Here is a 6,680-nt window from a genome sequence, read left to right on the forward strand (position 1 = left end):
GTATGTTTGGACAGGCGCACTAGTTTATAAAAAATTTGATACTAATGGCGCACCCCGGGACCGGTGCGCCATTACTAGTTACAACTAGTAATGGCGCAATGTGTCTGGATGCGCCATTAGTATGTTTGGACAGGCGCACTAGTTAAACAAAAAAAAATTTTGATACTAATGGCGCACCCTGGCCCAGGTGCGCCATTACTAGTTACAACTAGTAATGGCGCACTGTGTCTGGATGCGCCATTAGTATGTTTGGACAGGCGCACTAGTTAAAAAAAAATTGATACTAATGGCGCACCCTGCGCCTCGTGCGCCATTAGTAGTGTCAACTCTAATGGCGTATCGGAAGGTGGTGCGCCATTAGTGTCAATCCCATCTATAGCCCTTTTTCTAGTAGTGTAGGACTCCCGAGTCCTAGTAGGATTCCACCTCGCACATGGAATAGGAAAAAGGGAAGGGAGAAGGAGAAGAAAGGAAGGGGCGCCCCCTTTCCGTAGTCCAATTCGGACCAGTCCATGGGGAAGGGGCGCGGCCACCCTTGAGGCCTTTCTCTCCTTTCCCGTATGGCCCATTAAGGCCCAATACGAATTCACGTAACTCTCCGGTACTCCGAAAAATACCCGAATCACTCGGAACCTTTCCGATATCCGAATATAGCCTTCCAATATATCGATCTTTACGTCTCCACCATTTCGAGACTCCTCGTCATGTCCCTGATCTCATCCGGGACTCTGAACAAACTTCGGTCATCAAATCACATAACTCATAATACAAATCGTCACAGAACGTTAAGCGTGCGGACCCTACCGGTTCGAGAACTATGTACACATGACCGAGACTCGTCTCCAGTCAATAACCAATAGCGGAACCTGGATGCTCATATTGGTTCCAACATATTCTACGAAGATCTTTATCGGTCAAACCGCATAACAACATACGTTGTTCCCTTTGTCATCGGTATGTTACTTGCCCGAGATTCGATCGTCGGTATCTCAATACCTAGTTCAATCTCGTTACCGGCAAGTCTCTTTACTCGTTCCGTAATGCATCATCCCGCAACTAACTCATTAGTCACAATGCTTGCAAGGCTTATAGTGATGTGCATTACCGAGAGGGCCCAGAGATACCTCTCCGATACACGGAGTGATAAATCCTAATCGCGATCTATGCCAACTCACCAAACACCATCGGAGACACCTGTAGATCATCTTTATAATCATCTAGTTACATTGTGACATTTGATAGCACACAAGGTGTTCCTCCGGTATTCGGGAGTTGCATAATCTCATAGTCTGAGGAACATGTATAAGTCATGAAGAAAGCAATAGCAATGAAACTGTAACGATCATAATGCTAAGCTAATGAATGGGTCTTGTCCATCACATCATTCTCCTAATGATGTGATCCCGTTCATCAAATGACAACACATGTCTATGGTTAGGAAACATAACCATCTTTGATAAACGAACTAGTCAAGTAGAGGCATACGAGGGACACTTTGTTTTGTCTATGTATTCACACATGTACTAAGTTTCCGGTTAATACAATTCTAGCATGAATAATAAACATTTATCATAAAATAAGGAAATAAATAATAACTTTATTATTGCCTATAGGGCATATTTTCTTCAACTTGCCCGAGATTCGATCGTCGGTATCATCATACCTAGTTCAATCTCGTTATCGGCAAGTCTCTTTACTCGTTCCGTAATGCATCATCCCGCAACTAACTCATTAGTCACATTGCTTGCAAGGCTTATAGTGATGTGCATTACCTAGAGGGCCCAGAGATACCTCTCCGATACACGGAGTGACAAATCCTAATCTCGATCTATGCCAACCCAACAAACACCTTCGGAGACACCTGTAGAGCATCTTTATAATCACCCAGTTACGTTATGACGTTTGATAGCACACACAAGGTGTTCCTCCGGTATTCGGGAGTTGCATAATCTCATAGTCTGAGGAACATGTATAAGTTATGAAGAAAGCAGTAGCAATGAAACTGTAACGATCATAATGCTAAGCTAACGAATGGGTCTTGTCCATCACATCATTCTCCCGTTCATCAAATGACAACACATGTCTATGGTTAGGAGACATAACCACCTTTGATAAACGAGCTAGTCAAGTAGAGGCATACTAGGGATACGTTGTTTTGTCTATGTATTCACACATGTACTAAGTTTCCGGTTAATACAATTCTAGCATGAACAAAAAACATTTATCATGAAATAAGAAAATAAATAATAACTTTATTATTGCCTCTAGGGCATATTTCCTTCAATTTGGTTGGGCCATTACCTTCCAGCAAACCCAGTTGGGATTGCGTTGGCCACTCTTGCCCCCCCCCCCCCCAGCCACACACACCAAAATTTTCTAATCAACATGTTGAAATGCTCTCGTAGGCCTCTTGAAAGTTTAAAACATGACATAGAATAGACCCACGGCTATTAGGTGTTTCTGTAACAACGCCCGTGGTGCTCGTTCCTTCGTTACATTCCAAACGGTGCATCACATTGGGCCGGAACTCATGCCCCAAGGGTTCAGTGATAAATGCAATAACCACCAAACCACCTCACACGGGTGTGATTACATTAATGTTTCTTCAGCATTTCTTCTTTCTTCATTTTCTTTTCTCTTCCCTTATATTTTTTTTAAAATGTGTCTGTCCTTTTTCTTTCTTTTTACAGTATTGGTAAACTTTTTCTTAAAATAGATGAACTTTTTCCAAATTTAAGAATTTTATTTCAAAATATATGAAACTTTTTTTTCAAATTTGTGATTTTTTTTAAATATCAATGAATTTTTTCATATTTATGAACTTTTCACAAAATTGATGATTTATTTTGATGAATTTGTGAACTTCGGATGAACTTTTTTCCAAACTCGATAAACTAATGTTCATTTTGATGAATTTTTTGCAAATTCAATGAACTTCTTTTCTCAATTTTGATGAACATTTTTTACAAATTTTTAAATTGTTTTTGAAGTTTGTGAAAAAAATCAAAATCCGTGAAAATTTTTGAAACCACATTTTTCAGTTCTTTGCGATTTTTTTAAATCATATTAAAAGTCAACGGTTGACCGTGACTGGGGAACCACATTTTTTTAGTAACTAATTAAATGCACGTGTGTTGCTATGGGCGATAAGGATAAAAATGAACCAAAACAAGCATTGGTCACAATTGAGTACAGAAAAAGAAAGAATATTTTTCATTTACCATAGCAGTATTATATCTAACTTAATGGACTGTAATATATCAATCTGTAACACAAGATAAATTTAGATATATTAAAACCGCGCACTAATCCAGCCCTCTCATGCCATCAGCGATTTTAGCCGTCGGATTTGGAATTTTGGGCGTCTCTGGCCGTTGGATTCTTTCTAATCCCAGCCGAGCTCTGTTCCTCGCCAGATATATAGCGCTACACAGGCTGGGCTGCTGCTCCGGCAACAAAATCGCTGATCTACTGTTGAATTGGGCCTACTCGAAAACAACGGAAGGCTGCGCTTGGGCTATTTGAGCCCACCTGGACACAACAGGAGGCCATGCTCCGGGGATTCAGCGGGCGATGCGAAGGGGCGCTGATGCGGCGGCTGGAGAGTCAATCAATAATGGCAGTGGAGGCGCGTTACTCGCCGGCACTGATGGTGGATGTGCGTTACAATCCCGCTGCCTTCTCCTCCTCCTTAGTTCATCCTCTGATGCGCCTATATGTATTCCCTGGTGCAGATCGTCAGATCCTCTATACTAACGATCATGATTCTGCTCCGAGTCCACCTCCTAGCCGCACTCGCCTCCCCTCCTGTACTACCCTACTCCGCATCTCTGAACCCTCCCGACCTCAGCCTAGGGCAAGAGCTAGGTGCGCAGCCGACGGCGTGAATGGGACAGATCCGAGTATCTTGCGACAGGCGATCTCTAGCGACGTTGGTACGCGACCCGTCTCATCCTTACCCATCGGGCTGGCCTTCTTCCTCCCCGGTACGCGGGTTGATGCTGCAGCAGCGTCCCCGGCGCCCCCCCCCCCCCCCCCCCCCCCCCCCCCCCCCCCCCCCCCCTTCACCATTCGCGTCGCGTGTGGCCAATTGGGATGGTGGCATGTCTATCTAAAGGCATGACCATGGATTGGTGATCGGCGTCGGCGCCTGATGTTTATTTAGACCAAAGTAGCGGCGCACAGTCCGCGTTTGCCTTCATTCTCTGCGACAACCCTGCAATTTTTGCAGGTAATCCGTTTTACTCCTCTTCTATCACCCCTCTCCCCTGTCTCTGTTCAATGATTTTGCTCTCCCACTCCATTCCAATGCTCTTTTCTCTCTCTTGCTAACTACAAGCTGTTGATTTATCGATGCCAGTTTATTTTGAGATACCTGATATTTTAATAATGTAAAGTCCTCATAACTGTCATAGATTTCTTTGAACTTGTGGCATGATGTTTTTTTATTAACAACCAGCACATATGTGTGCTTTATTTATCAGGTGGATATCCCAATTAACTGAAGAAACGTGTCATCTTTTGGTAGGCTGTGAACAATGTCATTATTCTTATTGATCAGTACTTATTGCGAAGGTATGTATTTCAACCTCTCAACTAAAATATACTTTCTATTTCTTCTTGACATTGTGCTGGCATGAAAGATAGGTTGCTTAACTGATGGTGAGCTATGTTACAGGATCCAGCTGATTACTTAATAGTCGGACAACTTAATGTGTCATTGTGCAACCAAAAGGACTCCGCCGATCTTTGTGTCAACGTCAAAGACCTCTAGGTACTGCTCTTTTTTTTAATAATATTCTGTCATGCCTTCTTGTTTGCAGTCATCCATAAGAATATTAATGGACAGAACCTCTCTCACATGCCTGCTCTGAAAATAGAATTTGCTCTATTGATGTCCGCATTGAATGTGATTTAGACCAAAATCTTAGCAAATCAAATCATGTGACCTGATGTAATGTGTGTCTATCTTGCCTGACAAATAAATTGTACATAGAAATGAGAGATTCTGGCTATGACAGAGTTACTGTTTAGACTAGAGGTTCGCTCTTTCAGTATGTCAATTTGTTCTCATTACTACCCCGCATCACCACCTGACCAGAAAAAAAAATCATGACATAACAAGGTCGTGGCAGCTCTTTCTATTCTTAGGGATATTGCTCACTGCTCTTCCTTTTAGCTCATTTTTGTGTGGCCCAAAGAACAGAAATTTCTCATGCTTCCGAATAGATTTTCTTACAGTAGATTGCTGATTTATTTATCTGCTTTTACATGTTTGATCATGTTTCTTCTCTCATGTCGCTTTGCAGCACCACTAATGCATGGCTTTATCCTGTGATAGCCCAAAATCAGAAAATGATGCACTGTTTTATTATCATTGAAAGATTAGATGGATCTCCCCTTGCTAATTTGTAGCATGAATCTGCGATTCGTGTGATTACATGGACCTAAAGAAAATTTGCAGCCACTGACATACATTTTTATAAGACTATAAATTTCGAACACATAGTTGCATCCATGTTGCTGTTATCCACATTAAAATTATAGCCAACTTTTATTCAAAGCACACAGATGGTGTAGTTTGTTATTACCAATTAAGGTCTTGGTTTTATTTCTTACCATTGCTCCATTAAACATATTAGTCGACTTCTTTTCATTCTACAGATCCTATTTCTGCCATTGTTGGAACCTGCACTACTGACCTCCTCCATTACCAACGACCAACACTATGGCACATATGAAAGTAAGTTGACAAACTCTAACTCCATAATCCAGATTATATACTCACCAAAATGAGGACTGTGTTCCTCCGAATTCAGGAAAAAAAATTGTTGTACAATTAGCTATTTACAAAACAATGGGTAGCTGCCACTTGATTGTCTGAAATAGACAGTCAATTTGTAGTATGCTTCAATTCTAAAAGTAACATTTTTAGCCTGCAGGTTACTTTTGTAAGAAAATTTCTTTTAAATTATTTCTATCTAGAAGGGAGAATTCTGCCTTTGGTGATCATTAGTTTGAATGTTAGCAAATATATATAGAGATCTAGATGGATACGAGTTTTTTTAATCATGTAACACTGCGTTCAACTATATCTGCTATTGACTGTAGTACAGTTTTTCTTCTCTTCCTTGACATACCCAACATTAACCAGTTTTTCTTGTTTATGTAATTTTGTGCTAACGAGAGTAAGAAGAAGAAGACTTAGCTTTGATTCCAGTTTTTGGTGCTCTTTGTGTTGATAAATTTGTTACACTACAGTACTGATAATTCGTATAGCAATTGTATTACCAGACAAGCGGTGCGCCATTAGAGTTGAAACTACTAATGGCGCACCAGACAAGGGCTATAGATGGGATTGACACTAATGGCGCACCAGACAAGCGGTGCGCCATTAGAGTTGAAACTACTAATGGCGCACCAGACAAGCGGTGCGCCATTAGAGTTGAAACTACTAATGGCGCACCAGGCGCAGGGTGCGCCATTAGTATCAAAAAAAATTTTAACTAGTGCGCCTGTCCAAACATACTAATGGCGCATCCAGACACGGTAACTAGTAATGGCGCACCTGGCCCAGGGTGCGCCATTAGTATCAAAAGTTTTTTTTTAACTAGTGCGCCTGTCCAAACATACTAATGGCGCACCACCAGAAGGTGCGCCATTAGTAACCTGGATTACTA

At 41.5% G+C, this 6,680-nt stretch overlaps 1 long non-coding RNA gene across 1 annotated transcript; it reads left to right on the forward strand.

Moving 5' to 3' along the window:
* The first annotated feature begins 4,484 nt into the window (after positions 1 to 4,484).
* LOC123164417 (uncharacterized) lies at positions 4,485 to 6,302 on the forward strand. Its single transcript, XR_006482404.1, has 3 exons — positions 4,485 to 4,575; positions 4,679 to 4,774; positions 5,665 to 6,302. It is a non-coding gene; the product is annotated as an uncharacterized lncRNA (long non-coding RNA).
* The last annotated feature ends 378 nt before the right edge of the window (positions 6,303 to 6,680 follow it).

This window comes from Triticum aestivum, chromosome 1D (assembly GCF_018294505.1).
Source record: "Triticum aestivum cultivar Chinese Spring chromosome 1D, IWGSC CS RefSeq v2.1, whole genome shotgun sequence".
NCBI classification, from domain to species: domain Eukaryota; kingdom Viridiplantae; phylum Streptophyta; class Magnoliopsida; order Poales; family Poaceae; genus Triticum; species Triticum aestivum.